Genomic DNA, 11,635 nt, shown 5'->3' with positions numbered 1-11,635 from the left:
TTGCTGCTTATATTGTATTTCTTATCCAGTTTTCATATCCTTCAATATTTCAACATCTCTCTTGCGTCATGCAATCTTATTACAAGATGTGTTATCAATCTAATGTTTACTCTTGAGTCCTGTTCAGTTGAGTTCACAAAGGTCACTTTTGCACCGGTCTACATTATATTGCATCTCATAACCACAAACAAACTCTTAGCGATTATTTTCATCCTTCACAAAGTTCAAGAGCTTAAAAGCTGAAAATGAGGGGTAGTCCAGAGCGAGGTTGTCTGATATTAAATATTTCTGTTTTTTCACATTTATCCTCCCAGTTTTCTATTCTAAAAATACATTAGCTAATTCAAATGTATCTGGCTGTGCTGCATGTTTTATTGAGTTTGCTGCACTATTTCGGAAAGACTGTGGCATTGCGAGGCATTGGTGAAATTATGATGCAATGGAAAATGTGCTACTGGAGCTACTGGGCCACATATCCAGCACTTAGTCTTAATGCACTGATTTATTCAGTTCAGGTTAGATTCTGTCAGTGCCAGTGTTGCTCCTGGGAATTTGAATCAAAAATGGGTATTAAAGAGTGTGGAATTTCCATTTCATATTTCCAAGCATACTTCAAGGGATACTTCAAATAATTATTTATCAAAAATACGTTTATCAGTTACTCTGAATTTTCAGTCATTGGGTACGATAGGTTTGTGAAGGTTTTTTCCCCATTTTCCCTGTAGCAATGTTGAGGTCTAAATTGAAAATTGATTTGCATTTCCCAAGAACTGCATTTCAAGTAAGTTGTGGAACAAAAGCACAGTATTTTGCACTTCAGTTGATAACCAAGTAGCTGATTACCTTTGCTCAAAGCTTCTCATATTTGACTCTGTGTTTCCTTGTCTGCCACAAAGGTACAAAATACAGATGTTTTATCACTAAAAACAGAGGCAAAAAGACAATGGTCCTTAGTTGCTTGTATTTGTCTGCAACATAATCTTTTTTCTTTGAATCTACATTGAATTTAAGGAAAGATTTAGCATCATTGCTCTCTAAGAAGATTTTGCTAAAATGATTGCCCATCAACTTATTCCCATGTAATACCTCCCACAGCCAGTAGGTGGATCAGAAGTATTTGTGCTAATGCTTCTGTGCTGGTCTAACTTTCACCATAATACCAAAAAAAAGTTCCCAAGTTATATTAATTAATTTGTTTCTGAAATTATTGGCTTAGATACAAAAACTAAATTGATTTTATGTAGTTATGCTCCAGCAGCTGTTACAGTTCCCTGTGTTCTGGCCCAGCACCCAGAAAAATGTGAGAATTGGGCCCAGTAACCATGGAATCTGCTGAAAGCAGTTGGTTAGGTATCAAAGGTGAGACCCAAAACTATTGGGCAGACAGCCATTTGGCCCAGAAGCTAGTTGGTTTTAAACTACTACAATTTATCACCGCATAACAGACAGGTAAAGGCAGTCCACTGCGTTTTACCCTGATGTGAATAAAGACACCAGGTCTGTCATTCTTACTCAGAAAAAGTGCTGATCCTAAGATAGGTTTTTTTTTTTTTTTTTTTTTTTTTTCTCATAATGAATAAGGTTAGGATAAATGGACAGGGGAAACCTGATAAGTGTAGGTCTACTCTGAAATACCTTACATTGGTCTGGATGCCATTTAGTCAACACAATTTTCAGAGGAACCTTGCTGGATCCAAAGTCTCTGCTATTTACTACTACTGCTATTTTTCCCCCTCTTCTACACAGTCAGCATTAGCAATAAGGAATTCCTGTCCAACAAGACTGGAACTCTTTGTTCCCTCTTGCATGAGTATCGGAAAAAATATATACTCCATTGCACTTGCAATTGCATTTTTATTCCTGAAGTGCTGAAGTGATAAAATGTATATACTTATTGGTAAATTGTCGGGTGTGAACACGATGCTCACAAGGACTGAGGGTGCTACAGATCCTGTAAATGTAATGCCCAAATACAGTATCTCTCTTTCAATGGTCCTCATTATGTTTCCATTATGTAAGGCAACCAAAAGTGATGGCTGAATTGCAAGCATTATGAAAATGGCATGTATTACAATTATGCCTTTTTATTTTATTTCTGCAAGCATCTGAGGTAATGTGACTTGCACACATTATATATACACTCCATATACAGTCTTAAGTATTTGGGCAGTGCTACAATATATGTTCTTTTGACTCTTCTCCAGCACACTGGATTTCAAATGAAACAACGAATACAAACGGTCCCCTTTAATTTGAGGGTATTTACATATTAGGTCATCCATGAAGGAATTGCATTAATGTGTATACATAGTCACGTCATTTTACTGGACAAAAAGTAATTGGACAGTTGGCTACTCAGTTGTTTCTGATCAGTTGGGTGTATTCAATCACTTCCTTAGTGCATGTGTAAGAAAGCTTTCAGTATCTAGTCTCTATTCTACGCTTTTGATTTCCTTTGGAATCTGTTATTAGTGTTTGTCAATAAGAGGACCAGAGTTGTGCCAATGAAAGTCAAGGAAGCCATTATGAGGCTGAAAAATAAGACGGCAGTCAGAGACATAGACATTGGAACATCATTAGAAAGAAATAGAACATTGGTCTATGTTTGGGATCATTGCCTTTCTGTGGGATGAAGCACCGTCCAATGAGTTTGGAAGCTGCGCAGATAAGATGCTTCTATACACTTCAGAATTCATTCTGATGCTCCTATCGAGTTAAATTACCAGTGAAGGCAAGTGATCCAGCACCTTTGATGTTTGGTCTGAACAAAAATTGAACGTCTTGATCATGTCATCTAATTTTTGTTGCTTTGGCTCTGTTACTACAGCTCAGTGAAATTTAAGCAATGAATATACAGTCAAAGTGCAGATTGAAACAAGCCTGCTCAGAAGTACATTTAAAAAAATAATAATTTGAGTTTTGGAACAAAGCCTTATGGACAGTATTAATCTGGAGTAAATGGTAAATATTAGGATGATGGAAGGTGGAGAAAGGAAGGAACTGCTCCTGATTTAAAGCGACCCCCCCTCCATTGATGATGTGACTGCTGACAGCAGTTGCAGGATTAATTCCTGCAAGGTGTACATAAACATCTGCTAAGATCCAACCAAATGCCTCAACTCAATGCAGGACAGTGACCCCAAACTTAGCACTAAACAACCAAGGAATATTTCAGGGCCAAAAAGTGGAATGTTCTGTACTGGCCAAGTCAATCACTTGAATCCAGTGAAATGTGTGGAAGAAGAGACTGAAGACAAAAGAGGAACTGAACATGAACCTTGCAGAGCGTCACTAGGTTAGATATCCAATGTCTGGCCATGCTTATGGGTCACAGGTAGTCATTGAATACAAAGGATTTGCAACCAAGTACAGTACCTAATATGATGGCTTTATGTTAGATTATGTTAATTTGTCCCATTAGCTTTGCTCCCATAAAATGGGGGGATATGCATAGAAGGGATGTAATTACAACACAGATCACCCAATATGGATGAAAATACCCTCAAATTAAACCTGACAGACACTTTATCTTCATGTCATTGCAAATCCAATGTGCTGGAGTACAGAGCCAAAACAATCATGATCGTGTCACTGTGCCCAATACACACATTGGTTATAATTGTAAATAAATATGGTTTATATACTTGTACATTAGAATAGTGGTGACATGATATATAATTATGCACATTAGTATCATGTTTGAGGCACTGCAATAAAATATTCAAGTAGGTTCTCAACTGTACTCTGAACAAAATACAATGAGAAGGGTTGAGATGTATACTCTATAAAGGTTTCTATGACTACAATACAATACTATAGACATTCATTAAAATTAATAACATTAATAAAATGTTTGAGGTGAAGGAGTACAAGCGGAGCACTAATGTGCCATTTATTTAAAGTTGCATTTTCTCAAGTATAGCACCGCATACTATTTGTAAGACAGGATTTTAGACAGGTCTTGTTTTCATGGCAAATGGGAAGAATGCTTTTGAAAAGTGAAGAGAAAATAAAAATGAAACAAATGTATACAGTGAATTCCAAACAGTCTTACGCAGAACATTGCAAGACCAATTTTTCACTCTATTTGAAATTACCCATGGTTTGCAAAAGAATTTCAAGGGCACTTTTGTGCATAGGTCTGTTATTTTGTTTCCTCTATTCCTAACAAAATGTCAGGTACATGCTTTTATTTTCAGCAATGTCTAAGATTGACTAGCACAGTATGCTTCATAAAATCAAAAAATGTACGGTATAATTTACAAGAGAGAACCGCAGAAACAATAAAAGCAATGATTGAAATGACCATCTTCATATGGACACATACAGTATCATACATATCATAAATTCAATACGCTTCCTATGGAAATCATCCCACATAAAATACATAAATATTAAATGTATACACACATGCAGTGAGTATCATAATGTTATAGACATATTTTTCTTGATTTGGCTCTGTACACCACTATTTTATATTTTTAATCAAACACTACCATGCGGTGCAGATTCTGAGCTTTTATTAAATGTTTTAATGAAGAAGAAAATGTGTCTTTGTCCCAAATATTATGGAGCTTTCTGTATATATAATATGTAGTATAAATAATATATAGTCTTTTTTTTTTAGTTATCACAAATTCAGGGGGGGAAAGGGCTAAATCAAAGTTGTTTCATCAAAGAGCCAAAACGAATGGGGTGTATGGCTGATTAGGGAGGGATGAAGTTGGTGGCCCACAGACGAGGTTTAATGGCACATTAATATACTACACAGCAGTATCACTGTCAATGGACCAATGGATGTGGAGTACCCAGTGAAGGTGAAATTGAATGGTACAGGCCAACTTATTTCAATAGAGCTTCAAGTCGGTTTATTCATCGTGCATGACATGTCTAATTCAAGACTAAATTTAAAGTCACTGTAAAGGTAAATCCACAAATGGCTTCAGACTACATTGTATAGGGTTAATATGGTATGTATTGAGCATCAGTAACAGTGGAGAAATCAGTTGCACTGCAATATCAAATAATAGTACAGTGCATCCGGAAAGTATTCACAGTGCTTCACTTTTCCCACATTTTGTTATGTAACAGCCTTATTCCAAAATGGAATAAATTCATTTTTTTCCTCAAAATTCTACACACAATGCCCCATAATGACAACATGAAAGAAGTTTTTTTGAAATTTTTGCAAATTTATTTAAAAAAAAAAACTAAGAAATCACATGTACATAAGTATATCAACTTTGAGATGTTTCTACAGCTTAATTGGAGTCCACCTGTGGTAAATTCAGTTGATTGGACATGATTTGAAAAGGCACACACCTGTCTATATAAGGTCCCACAGTTGACAGTGCATGTCGGAGCACGAACCAAGCATGAAGTCAAATGAATTGTCTGTAGACCGCCGAGACAGGATTGTCTTGAGGCACAAATCTGGGGAAGGGTACAGACAAATGTCTGCTGCTTTGAAGGTCCCAATGAGCACAGTGGCCTCCATCATCCGTAAATGGAAGAAGTTTGGAACCACCAGGACTCTTCCTAGAGCTGGCCGCCCGTCTAAACTGAGCAATCGGGGGAGAAGGGCCTTAGTCAGAGAGGTGACCAAGAACCAGATGGTCACTCTGTCAGAGCTCCAGCATTCCTCTGTGGAGAGAGGAGAACCTTCCAGAAGGACAACCATCTCTGCAGCAATCCACCAATCAGGCTTGTATGGTAGAGTGGCCAGACGGAAGCCACTCCTTAGTAAAATGCACATGGCAGCCCGCCTGGAGTTTGCCAAAAGGCACCTGAAGGACTCTCAGACCATGAGAAACAAAATTCTCTGGTCTGATGAGACAAAGATTGAACTCTTTGGCGTGAATGCCAGGTATCATGTTTGGAGGAAACCAGGCACCACTCCCTCACCTGGCCAATACCATCCCTACAGTGAAGCATGGTGGTGCAGCATCATGCTGTGGGGATGTTTTTCAGCAGCAGGAACTGGGAGATTAGTCAGGATTGAGGGAAAGATGAATGCAGCAATGTACAGAGACATCCTGGATGAAAACCTGCTCCAGAGCGCTCTTGACCTCAGACTGGGGCGATGGTTCATCTTTCAGCAGGACAAGCACACAGCCAAGATATCAAAGGAGTAGCTTCAGGACAACTCTGTGAATGTCCTTGAGTGGCCCAGCCAGAGCCCAGACTTGAATCCGATTGAACGTCTCTGGAGAGATCTGAAAATGGCTGTGCACCGACGCTCCCCATCCAACCTGATGGAGCTTGAGAGGTGCTGCAAAGAGGAATGGGCGAAACTGCCCAAAGATAGGTGTGCCAAGCTTGTGGCATCATATTCAAAAAGACTTGAGGCTGTAATTGCTGCCAACAAAGTATTGAGCAAAGGCTGTGAATACTTATGTACATGTGATTTCTTTGTTTTTTATTTTTTATAGATTTGCAAAAATGTATTTCATGTTGTCATTATGGGGTGTTGTGTGTAGAATTTTGAGGAAAGAAATGAATTTATTCCATTTTGGAATAAGGCTGTAACATAACAAAATGTGGGAAAAGTGAAGCGCTGTGAATACTTTCCGGATGCATTGTATATCAGTAAACATTTCCACCTATTCCTACTGTGCAGTCCATAAGTATTTGGATAGTGGTACGATTTCTGTTCTTTTGGCTCTGTACTCCAGCACATTAGATGGAAGTGTAAAGGCTAAAGGGAATTGCCAAAGAACCAAATCACCCCCTCATCTGTGAAATATGGTGATGGGGGTGTTATAGTTTGGGCATGTATGACTGCCACAGGTGCTCCGTGTAGGAATTATATCCCTTTTTATACATTTTAGGGGACCAAATGTAATTGGACAGTTGGCTTCTCAGCTGCTACTGATCAGTCCGGTGTACTCAATTGCTTCCTTAATGCAGGTATAAGAAAGCTTCCAGTATCTACTCTTGATTCCAGGCCCTTGGAGTCTGTTATTGGCATTTCTCAATATGAGGACTAGAATTGACAATGTTCCTTGACAATGACAGTCAAGGAAGCCATTATGAGGCTAAGAAATAAAACAAAGCAGTCAGAGACAAAGGCCAAACAATAGGCTTACCAAAATAAACATCATTAAAAAGAAAAAGAGCACTGGTGATATCAGTAATTACAAAGGAGTTGGTACCAATTAATGACCAATTAATTCTCACCATAATGAAGAAAAACCCCCAAACACCTATCCAACAGATCAGAGGCAGGTGTAGATGTGTCTACAGAGGCTACACTGCAAGATGCAAACTACTAGGTTAATTCTGAGAAAAATCAACCAGTGGTGTGGGAGTTGACCACAAAATATATTGTGCGGCTTGGCAATTTATTTGCAATATTTGATGGCTTACTACAGCAGCACCACTTGGTGTATGACTTCCAAACTTCTAAGACTAGTAGATATTTGAAGTCAATCAGTGTAAAAGTGTGATAAACCATCAAAAACATGATTCCATGAAAACAATATTCTTATTATTCGGAATGAATTTCAGCTTTTTGTAGCAATCATTTTTGTCTCTGTTATTAATTGTATAATGTATAATTGAGTGATTAAAGTGAATTATTAACATTGCCTACCATTCTTAATATTGTAGTAGCCGCGATATGGAATGTAGTCCTCTGAGAAATCCATTGAGCCTTTGTGTGGGTTATATAATTACAGACAGGCCATTCCTTCCTGGGATTCAACTCTATTTGTTCTCCTGCATTGAAAATTGTTTAACTAATGAACTGCTTGACTCCTATGCCACATCACTGTATTAAGGAGGACAATTGTGTTAGCTAGACCCATTTCCCTGGGAAATCTCTGGCAGTGGCTAAGAGCAGGTACTGTATGTGTCTGGTAAAAAGAGGCTGACAGTTAATTGATCATTGAATATTTGAACAGAATTATTTGTTAAATTTTGATTCAAATCGTTTGTGTTACAGTTTGATAGTCCCAATAGGTAGACATGTTCCTCACTGTAGCATCATATCACTGTGCCTTGTGGAATTGCCTTGGTAGTGGGACTATAAAATCGGAAATGGTTTGGGTTTTCGCTGGGGCGGGGGCAGCTCTAGAATATAAAAGCTGCAGTGACACATGAATCTCGTGGATGATGAGAAAGCACAATAAAAGCCTTGCGTTATGATGACATCTCCTATGTGGGGACACTTCATTTTCACAAGAAAGGGGAATACTTGCTTAGTCTTAGTGCAAGGTAGCAGGTGGCTTTTCAGCATAAAACACCCATTACTTGCTCTATGTATTTGGAAATCCTTTTAATAAAATCTGTCTGCATTCCATATTATTGATATTTTGATGTCAATACATTGACACATTGAATGACGCCTGGTTTCAAGTAAACCATAATTAATATGTTTGACACAGAGTAAAGCACAATTCCAAAGCAAAGCAAACCATGTTTTACCACATTTATTGATGGTGGATGCATTGCTCCAGGGGAGGATTGTCTCCTGCTTAGTCTGATCAACGGTACGTCGCCCTGGATAAGAGCATTTGCCAAATGCCAATAATGTAATGTAATGTAATGTATTGTAGTTCATAGCGGATCGATTATTGCACATCTTGAACAGTAGATGGTACTGTTTTGCCATAGGTACAGTGTACCACAAAAATATTAAAATAACATTTATTATGAGATATTATATTCAGATTGTTGGCTAAATAAACCAATAGAGATTGAAAACTGCAGTGTTTGCAGGCTTTTGTCACTGTAGTTTTTCTTTTCAGCAGAAACTAAGGTGTGTGTACTCTTTAGTTAAGATAGTTTAGTTTAGTATCTCAGAAATTTGATATTTCTACTGTTGTAAATGTGCCAAAAACAATGTAATCTGAAGGTCTTATAAAGGTTTACATGGTCATTAAAAAGTTGTATTTGCTATGATGGTGAGTAAATCAGCACAGCCTTGGTATAATCTCCATCCATCCATCCATCCATTATCTGAACCCGCTTATCCTGATCAGGGTCGCAGGGGGGCTGGAGCATACATTGGGCGAAAGGCAGGAATACACCCTGGACAGGTCGCCAGTCCATCGCAGGGCACACGCACCATTCACTTACACACTCACACACTCATGCCTACGGGCAATCTCCAATCGGCCTAACCTGCATGTTTTTGGACTGTGGGAGGAAACCGGAGTACCCGGAGGAAACCCACGCAGACACGGGGAGAACATGCAAACTCCGCACAGAGAGGCCCCCGGCCGACTGGGATTCGAACCCAGGACCTCCTTGCTGTGAGGCGGCAGTGCTACCCACTCCACCATCCGTGCCGCCTCTTGGTATAACCTGCATTAGATATTTCGGTATTTGACTGGAAATTGTGTTCTACCATTAATTGCACCCATACTTGTTTCAATAACTGCAAGCTAGCCACGTATAATCAATGATAATAACAGAAATAATTAATGGTTAATACTTCTACATTAGCTCAGGAGGTCGGCACGTTGCCGGTTCGATCCTCGCCCTGGGTGTGTCGAAGTATCCCTCAGCAAGACCCCTAACCCTTAGCTCCCAACAAGGTGGTTGGTACCTTGCATGGTAGCCAGTCGCTGTTGGTGTGTGAGTGTGTGTATGAATGTTTGAATGAGTGGCATCAACTGTAAAGTGCTTTGGATAAAAGCGCTATATAAATGCAGACCATTAGCCATGTATTCACAAATGACTATTAAATGGTTTTCATGGATATCCCCTTCATAAACATTTTCTGTTTTTAAATGGGTTAAGGAGAGGAATGTAGGAAATGGTAGCTGTTGTCATGGAGATGACAAGAGCTACTACATATGTTATGGAGTCCCGCAGAAGAATTAACCTTTTGTCCTTTATAATTAGACAGAATCAGTCACTACTGGTCCAGAAATCCTGACTAAAACAATCCTGTGTATGCTCAAGGAGAACAAAATAAACAGTCCAGAAGGGAGTGTAGCATCTTGCATGGATTTGTAATCCAGGAAAAATGAAATACACTTCGTTCCAGAATGATTCTAATTTACACCAGAAGAGGGCAGTAGAGCTTCAATGCAAAGGTTCTTCAAGAAATGGATGCTGAGAGGACCAGTTTGAAACATGAAAGACAGTACAGCTGGGTTCCAGAAATTAAAACAGAATGGACCTGATAAATAAACCAGTATTAAATAGCAGCCATACCAGAAATTCTTTTCCTCAAGCTGAAGACAGGAAGGACAATCAATCAAGTCTTGGAGAGATGTCCTGGCTGACTTCATTCTTTGAATAACCCACACTTGTAAACAGCAGAATATAACATAAAACAATGAAATAAAATATATACATTCATTATTTCTGGTGTATAAGTACCAGTTCAGTTCAGTTTCATTACAGGGAACAAAAACGTAGCATGATTGTAGCAACTCATGAAACACAAAAGCCTCTAAATCTGCTATTGAATTTAGACCCTATGATCCGAAGAACACACCTTGTGTAGCTCATCCATCTTCATCATAGACTACTTTGTTCTACCCAGCAGTTGTACATTGGCTCTAATTGGTCATCTGTCTCTGACAGCCACTTACTGTCCAATCACATATTTTCTTTTCATTTCTGTTTGATCTTCCCTGCACTATACTCATTCCAACTGCAGCACCACATACCTATAATCACTATCTTTCCAACCTAATCCACCTTTCACTCACCAGCCTGACTGCCTCTGGTAAGGTCAAAAACACCCGTCAACTTTAGAGAAAAGCTACTTTGCTGTAGTCTGGAACTCACACAGACACATTTCTCTCCAATCACCAAATGTCACATCACTCATCTCCACTGTGATCGTATTGAGTTTAGGGTCTAAAAGATATAGTTAATTGCCTGGGGATTTTTACAATTATTTCAGCTTCTGTATACATTTTGTCTGATCCAGTCAGTGGATGGCTTTTTAAATGAGAAATGACACAACAATTTCTATAAATATTGTTATTATATCTACACTCAGTGACAACTGTATTGGAACTTTATTGGAAGTGTACACCAGCTCATCAATGCAATATCTGATCAGCCAAAAATGTGGCAGCAACTCAATGCATAAAAGCATGCAGACATGGTCAAGAGGTTCAGTTACTATTCAGACCAAACATCAGAATGGGAAATAAATGTGATATAAGTGTGGAATGATTGTTGGAGCCAGACGGGATGGTTTGAGTATCTAAGAAACTTCTGATCACCTGGGTTTTTCATGCACAACAGTCAGATGCACAACAGTCAGAGAATGGTGCAAAAAACTAAATAAAAAAACCCAGTGAGCGACAATGCTGTGGAAAGAAATGCCTTGTTAATGAGAGCGGTCAGAGAAGAACGGCCAGATTGGTTCAAACTGACAGGAAGGCAACGGTAGCTCAAATAACAATGCATTACAACAGTGGCATGAAGAAGAGCATCTCTGAATACACGACACATCAAACCTTGAAGTGGATGGTCTGCAGTAGCAGAAGACCAATAAATCTAAAGAATAAGTGTAATACATATCAAATATCAAGTGGTCACTGAGAATATAATTGTTATTAGTAATAACAATAATCATTATCATAATGATAAATAAGTAGGCCCATTTTATTTTTACACACAATTTTAATTGTGCAATTTTACACATTACTAATTATAAAAT

The sequence above is a fragment of the Conger conger genome, chromosome 4 (assembly GCF_963514075.1).
Source record: "Conger conger chromosome 4, fConCon1.1, whole genome shotgun sequence".
Classification (NCBI taxonomy): Eukaryota; Metazoa; Chordata; class Actinopteri; order Anguilliformes; family Congridae; genus Conger; species Conger conger.
This window is presented reverse-complemented; position numbering follows the sequence as displayed.